The sequence below is a fragment of the Mus caroli genome, chromosome 2, assembly GCF_900094665.2.
Source record: "Mus caroli chromosome 2, CAROLI_EIJ_v1.1, whole genome shotgun sequence".
Lineage (NCBI taxonomy): Eukaryota > Metazoa > Chordata > Mammalia > Rodentia > Muridae > Mus > Mus caroli.
The window spans coordinates 166,762,672-166,771,022 of record NC_034571.1 but is presented as its reverse complement, the minus strand read 5'-3'; positions in this window follow the sequence as shown (position 1 = coordinate 166,771,022).

Here is an 8,351-nt window from a genome sequence, read left to right as displayed (position 1 = left end):
ATCACACTCTAGGATCACACTCAGGATCACACTCTGGGATCACACTCTAGGATCACACTCAGGATCACACTCTAGTATCACACTCTAGGACCACACTCAGGATCACACTCTAGTATCACACTCTAGGATCACACTCAGGATCACACTCTAGGATCACACTCTAGGATCATACTCAGGACCACACTCTGGGATCACACTCTAGGATCACACTCAGGATCACACTCTAAGATCACACTCTAGAATCAGACTCAGGATCACACTCTGGGATCACACTCTAGGATCACACTCTGGGATCACACTCTAAGATCACACTCTAGAATCAGACTCAGGATCACACTCTGGACTCACACTTAGGATCACACTCTGGGATCACACTCTAAGATCACACTCTAGAATCAGACTCAGGATTACACTGAGAATCACACTCTAGGGTCACACTCTAGGATCACACTCTGGGATCACACTGAGAATCACACTCAGGATCACACTCAAGATCACACTAAGGATCACACTCTAGGCTTGCACTGAGGATCAAACTCAGGATCACACTCAGGCTTGCACAGCAAGCACCTTTACCTGTTGAGCCTTGCTGTGAGCACACTTTATTTTTTGAGATAGAGTCTCTCACTGAACCTGGAGCTCGCCATTCAGATAGATAGATTATTCAGCAAGCTCCAGAGATCCTCTGTGTCTCTCTTCTCAGAGCTGGGATTGTAGATGCATGCCTATAATGCTTAGCTTCTACCTAGATGGTGGTGATCAAAATTAGAATCTCACGCTTGTGTCGCAAACACAATTCAGCTATCTCACAGCCCCCCCCCACCCCTTTGACAGAAGGTCTTACTATAATAAGTAACTATGACTAAGCAGGGGTTTATTGTATAACCAGACTGGCCTCCAATGTGCTATACAATCAAGGTTGGCTTTGAGCATCTGCTCTTCTTGCTATCACCCCAATTCCACACAACACATGGAAGCTGGCCCACCTCACATATCGTTAGTTTTTTTTTTTTTTTTTCAACCTGATATAGGCTAGAGTCATCCAGAAAGAGGAACCTCATTTGAGAGAACACATCTGTCAGAGTGGTCTATGGAAAAGTCTACAGAGCATTGCCTTGATTAATGATTGATATGGGAGGGCCCAACTCACTGTGAGCAGTGCCACTCCTGAGCAGATGGCCCTGGTCTGCATAAGACAGTGAGCAAGCCATAGGGGGCAATCCAGGAAAAAGCTCTCCTCCATGGTCTCTGCTTCAGTTCCTGCTTCCAGGTTCCTGCCCTGAGTTCTTCACTGTCACTCAGTCATAACTTGGAAGTGTAAGATAAAAGAAACCCTTTCCTCCCCAAGTTGCTGTTGGTAATGGTGTTTGTCATTTACATTAGTAGAAACCTAACTAGAGCAGGGATCCGGAGCTTCGGAAGTTAGCTGCCAACCTAGATAGGCCAAATTGGCTAGTTCTTTCTGAAAGGGTGCCTAGGGAGGAATCAGACCACTCCATCAGAATGCATGCATGCATACACATATGAATGCACACATGCAAGCATGCATGCACCCTACTCACTGGAGCAAACACTTCAAGTTCAATGGTGGAAAGGAACAAACATTTCCTGGTCCTATAGTTCAATTGCTGTTTCCCATATTATCAAAAACCACATGGGAGAAGGATTTCTGGCGACACTGTAGGTCAGGGAGAGGTTCTTGGCAGCTTTCAAGGGACTGTACTTATTTCTTTCCTTGCTATCTAAAACTATATTTATTAATTCCTGGAGAATTTCATATATTTTGACCATATTCCTCCTTTACTATCCCAGAATCATCTATATCCTTCCCAACTTTGTGTTTTCTTCCTAAAACCAAACCAAAGCAAACAAAAAACCCACCAACTCCAATCTCTGCTCTCACACTCCTGGGTGTGGCACATCCACTGTAGCATGGCTTCTACTTAAAAAACTGTATCCTAGAAGCTGACAGGATGGCTCAATGGGCAGATATGCTTGCCATACAAGCCTAGGGACATGAGAATGATCCCCAATCCCACATAAAGGTGGAAGGAAATAAATGACCCCACATAGTTGTTCTCTGACTGCCACACAGGCACCACAGCATGTGTGCTGTAGTGTGAACTCCACACACAAATAATGAATAGAACTTTAAAGCAAAAGTAAATTTTCGTCTTTCTTTAAGCCCTTCTTTAGCCCCAGAGCATTTCTCACTCTCTCCCATTACCACCTGCACTTCCTAATAATTTGTCTATTTCAACTTCCCTTTAGTGAAATCACTTTGGGGAAAATATTTCATCTTTTGAGCCTCAGGCTCAACTTATCTACAGATAACAATGGCAGCAATACATCTGTGAATCTGACATAGTCTGTGGAACGTACAGATGTGGTTACCTTTTGATATATCTGCTAGAACTATAGCTTTCAGAGAGACCTTCACATGAGGAAATGGTATTACAGGTTTAGCTATTGTAGTATTAATTGCTAAGACAAAATACTGGGAACAACTCATTGGCCACCTCTAGATACCAGTGGAATAAACTATATCATATCTACCCATTGCAAAACCATTGAGCAAAACTAGAAAAGTCTTTTTTTTTAAGTATGTCTGCTTTAAAATATATATTTCTTTAAATATTTAAGGCACTTGCTGCTCTTGCAGAGGGACCTGAGTTCAGTTTATATTACCCAAACCTGGTAGCTTACAACTTCTTGTAACTCCAGTTCCAAGGATGTCTAACACCCTTTTTCTAGCCTCTGTACACACCTGTATACACATGGTGCACATATGCACACATAAGCACAGCACTTCTACTCATAAAAGAAAAAATAAATATGTCTTACAAAGACGTTTGATCTTTGTTCCCTAGTTCCTGGAAAGGGTTCCTAGACGCCAAAATATTTTCAGTTCTTTGTTTGCTAATGGAGTGACTAATGGGGCAGGGCATAAGTTTTCAATGGAGCAGGTCCTCAGAAAGACCTTGACTAGAGGGTTGTAACTTTCTCTTCTCATGCATTTACTCAATGAGATTGAGTTTAATAGTCAATAATCAATAGTGAACTTCAATGGGACCCTTAAACATTGTATTCAAAGGGCCGTCATGTTGGTGAGTGTATCAGGTATGCCAGAATGTTCTATACCATGCTGCCATATCTCCTTTCATCTAACTCTTGCACGTTTCTATCTCCAAGCTGTGTTCTTTCTCATGAGGCTATCTTTGCAGCCATACCACCCTGAAGTGCCCAATAGAACTGAGGTAATATGTGGAGTGCTTTTTTGTTCTTGCAGTTGTTTGGGTGACTTCAGACATAGGGGGGGGGTGTGCCTCATGGACCTTGGCAGAAACATGGGTGCCATGGAGACCCCACCCATGGCTGATATCTGCGGTGGAAGTGACCTTGTTTTGAGATGTTAGCTTGTGGTATCAGGTGCCACTTCCAGGTAGGTAACATCAGCATTGAATTGAGTTGCTAGATACCCAGTGACATTGGAGAATTAGTGAAGAAAACCAGCTTGCATTTGATGTTAGGAAAAAAATAGGTAATCTGTGGCAGAAGAAAAACAATGTCAGGTTGTTACCTTTCCTGCGGTGAGAAGCAGGACGAGGTGATGAATTAACTTTATTAGAGAGGCATGAACAAATGTATTTTCACCCCAGAGAGGGAACTGGTGACAGACACCATTCTATCCAAGTCCAGCTTGAGGACCCTTACATGGGCGAGGGGTTAATCATAGTAACACAGGTGACCCCCAAACACCTGCACTGCTGCAAAGTCCCACCTGGGGAATGGAGATAACCTCCCAGAAGCACTTACATGGTAGACTTCTTCCTTCCTGTATACACTGATGCCTTCTGTGGCTGGGTGGGAGTACAGAACACAGAGTGTCTGCCATCTTTGGTAAAGCTCTCTGATGAGGTTCTATGAACAGATCTGATCTTGTGAGGATCTCCTGTGTGTGGGTAATCACAGCTGCTCTAATTTCAAGATTAACTATGGCTGTGCCGTGCCTGGAAGACGGACTTCTCTTAACATTGGTACCTGTTACATGCTTAGATGATGAGATGGAACCAGGTCATAAAACGGTATCTAGAGCCAGAAGTGGGGTGATGTAGCAGAGACAGGGCTGGGCTTACAACTTCTGTGTGTAGTTTTAGAATGGTTTGGACATTGACTCATGTAAGGGGTCTTAGCTCTTTTTTTTTTTTAATATTTTTTATTACGTATTTTCCTCAATTACATTTCCAATGCCATCCCAAAAGTCCCCCATACCCTCCCCCCATCTTCCCTACCCACCCATTCCCATTTTTTGGCCCTGGCGTTCCCCTGTACTGGGGCATATAAAGTTTGCAAGTCCAATGGGCCTCTCTTTCCAGTGATGGCCGACTAGGCCATCTTTTGATACATATGCAGCTATAGTCAAGAGCTCCGGGGTACTGGTTAGTTCAGAATGTTGTTCCACCTATAGGGTTGCAGATCCCTTTAGCTCCTTGGATACTTTCTCTAGCTCCTCCATTGGGAGCCCTGTGATCCATCCAATAGCTGACTGTGAGCATCCACTTCTGTGTTTTCTAGGCCCCGGCATAGTCTCACAAGAGACAGCTCTATCTGGGTCCTTTCAGCAAAATCTTGCTAGTGTATGCAATGGTGTCAGCGTTTGGAAGCTGATTATGGGGTGGATCCCTGGATATGGCAGTCTCTAGATGGTCCATTCTTTCGTCACAGCTCCAAACTTTGTCTCTGTAACTCCTTCCATGGGTGTTTTGTTCCCAATTCTAAGAAGGGGCACAGTGTCCCGGGGTCTTAGCTCTTTTAGATGGCAACATTTTCACAAAAGCAGCAGCAATCTTAGTTCCTCATGGTCGCCTGCACTGACTAATTGCTTATTTCACAAGGTAAGAGAGCTGAAGAGAGACCCTTGGTGGGAGCTGTTTGCCCATGGGAAAGCCAACCTCCCAGCTCCCAGCTTTTGTGATTATCTCTTAGATCAGCCCTTAGATCATGGAATTCTAGCGAGAGATTATTCATCAGATAAATGGGACTTCATGTGTGGTTGACTCCTCCCTCACACAGCATATGAGAAAACGCCCTCTCCCCACCCCCAGGAACATCTGTGAATTGAATGACTGGCAGTTCCAGTATAAACACCTGCTTAGGAGAACCTTGCATCTTTAAAGGGTTATTTGCATTATATTTGTGTGAATGTGTGTATGCATGTATGTAGGCGCTCATACATGAGGGTGACTGTGGAGGTCAGAAGAGTGTGTCTGATCCCTTGGAGCTGAAGTTATAGGCGGCTGTCAACAAATTCACAGGCCCTCTGCAAGAGCAGCAAAGGCCTAAAACTGTTGAACCATCTCTCCAGGTCTATCGTTGGATTATTAATACTAAACTCACACTCAAGAAAAAGAACACAGACAAATGCCTCAGTGAAATTCAAGTAGTAGGTACCGAGAGAGTGGCAGAGTAACATTGTTGGGTGGCAGAGCCAAAAGTCTCCCAGAGATGGAGGAATGAGGCTCCTTTTGATTGAGAAGTCACCCAAAGTGCTTATTGGCATAGACAAAATGGTACAATGTAAAAGCCCTGCCTAGTCCCTTCTAATTCCGGTCATCAAGGACAATAATAAATGTATTTAAGGACACACAGAGAAAAAAAGCAACTCATGAATTAGGAATATTTGTAGGTGATTCCAGAAAAGAATGGGATAGCATCTTTTAACAACAGAACAATATCTGGTAAACTACCACACACACCGTCCAAGATGTGTGCAGGTAGAAGTTCATGACCTTTAGAGCCCACAAGCCACTCAGTCCACTGATGAATGTCAATCAGAAAGACAGAACATGACCAGGCCCATTCATTCACATACTGCCTATGCCTGCTGTGGGTCTCCATGGCAGAGGGATTGCAATAGTCAACCACGTGACCCCAATGCTAAGGACATTTGCTCTGTGGAAAGCAGGAAAGGTTGTATTAGCAGCAATTGTTCATTTTATTAGTGTTTTTTCTCATTGCTATGTCCAAATGAATACTTTACAGGAAGCAACTTAAGAGAGAACAAGTTAGTTGCTCATGGTTTATGGCTAAAGTGTACATAGTACGCCTTGACTGAGAAAGACTGTGGAGTGTTCACAGTGGTAGGGGTGTTTGCCGGAGACTTCTCACATTGCCTTGGATTAGGAAACAGAGATCAGACAGGAAGTTGGGCTGTGGAGCCTTGAGGAGCACACCTAGTAACTCACTTCTTCCGGCAAGGCTCCACCTCCTAACGGCTCCACTATCTCCCTAAACAGCAACACTAACAGTGTACCAAGAAATCAAGCACACGGGCCTATGGGGGGATATTTCACACTTGGACCACAACAGTTCAGTAACAAGAGAACGCAATAGTAAAATATTTAGACTGTACATGGAAGTGTCCTGCTCCATCTGTGAAACTAGGTGTGTGCATGCATAGTCATTGATTAACATCACTGTGAGGGACAGCATCACATGAGGTGAATACCTGGGATCTGATCCTAGAAGACCAGAACTTCCATCAAAGTTCTGCCACTCAAGATGGCAGAAGGGCAGGGAGAGAGGTGGGGAGGGGAAGATAAAGGTGGAGGGGTAACTAGTCAATTAGTGGTCATGGCCTGTCCTCCCCACCCCCAAGGATTGCATCTATCAGCCCAGCTCTTGTCATGCCTTGCTACCTTGCTCTGGAATGTTGGGAGAGTTAATGAGGTACATCCAGCAGAAGGGGCATTGTGTTCAGAGTCACTAAGTCTTATAATTTCCCTACATGGAATACCACTCAGACGGCAACAGTTCCCAACCTTCCTGCCAACTGGTGAGGGAGAGGCAAGGTGTGGTGGAGGATGTGGGCAGGGGAGGCAGAGGTGGGGTAGGGGTGCTTATAAAGCTCCAAGGGCAGGTGGCTCGAATTACATAAACTTTATATACTAAAGCTTTCACATCAGATAGTATAGGGATTTGGAGAACTCCCAGGGGTTGGGGGCAGGTGTTGATGAGTCTGACAATACCATAAGTAATTCCATTACTTTAAGATACATTCCAAACTCAAAAGTTTTCATTTAAAACAAAAGAAAACAAAAGCCAGGAGGAGCTGGGGACAGCTCAGTGAATAATGTGTTCACTGTTTAAGCACAGGGACCTGAGTTCAGATTCCCAGTTCTCACATAGAACGAGAGTCACAGTGAGTGGGCTCGCTGGCCAGCTAGCTTAGTTCAGTTAGGGAGATCCAAGCTCAGTGAGAGACCTTGCCTCAAAAAATAAGATGGAGGTGACTAAAGAAGACACCTGTAGTCAATCTCTGGCCCCAGGTACCTGTGTGCACATTCAGATGTTCATACATGTTTATACATGTGCTCACACACACCATATACACAAGTACACACATTAAAAATGGAGGGCAGGAGCTGATGCCTTGTTGTTTTGTGGGAGTTGACGACATTAAACCTTGATTGGCACGTAGGCAAGTGCTACAACTGTTTTGGAAACAAAGAAACCGAAGCTACAGTTGGTTAAAACGAGCCCTACACAGATGCTTGTAGCCAAACCGACTCTCCAGACTCAAGACCACCTGGGCAGCCCTTCAGAGAGGAATGCCAATTTGGTTTGGCTTTCTGCTGCAGCCATCTTAAAATCCTTCACCCTTCTGAACTGGGGTGCTATGGATTCCGTAGCCATCCCTGTCCAATCTCCTTGTGAATGGGTCCTCTACAACCCCTCCCTGATGCAGGAAAGCCCAGCCTATGCTGGACCAAACTGTGCACACGAAGCTCCTAGCCCTCTTGATCTGTTTGCTCCTGTGCCCTGCAGCCTCTCCAAGGGTTGAAGGATGCCAGGCCCCATCAGCGCCTCCCAGGAACACCATGTCCCTGCTGTGCACTACTGCACATCCTGCTGAATAAATTAGTACTCAACTCTCTCAATTCATCAGAGTCAAAACTCTCTAAAATGAGTTTAATTAAAACAAGAGGCTCTTGGGTTTTCTCAGATTAGATAGTGATCAGGCCTACTCCAAACAAAGGATGTCTTGGTGGAGGTAGGGTTGGGGGGATATTTCTGTGTCTCTGTCTTGGTCCAGCTCTCTTACCGTGATGGTCTCTAATGGTATGGGTTTGGATTCAAAATTGAGGCACAGAGACAGGGAAGAGAATCATTGCACCCAGGCTCAATAGACCAACACTCTCCACCTTCCTAACGCTGTGACTCTTTAACACAGTTCCTCATGCTGTAGCGATCCCAACCATAAGATTATCCCAGTGTGACATTATAACTGTAACTTCGCTACTGTTATGAATCATAATGAAAATATCTGATATGGATATCTGATATGTGAC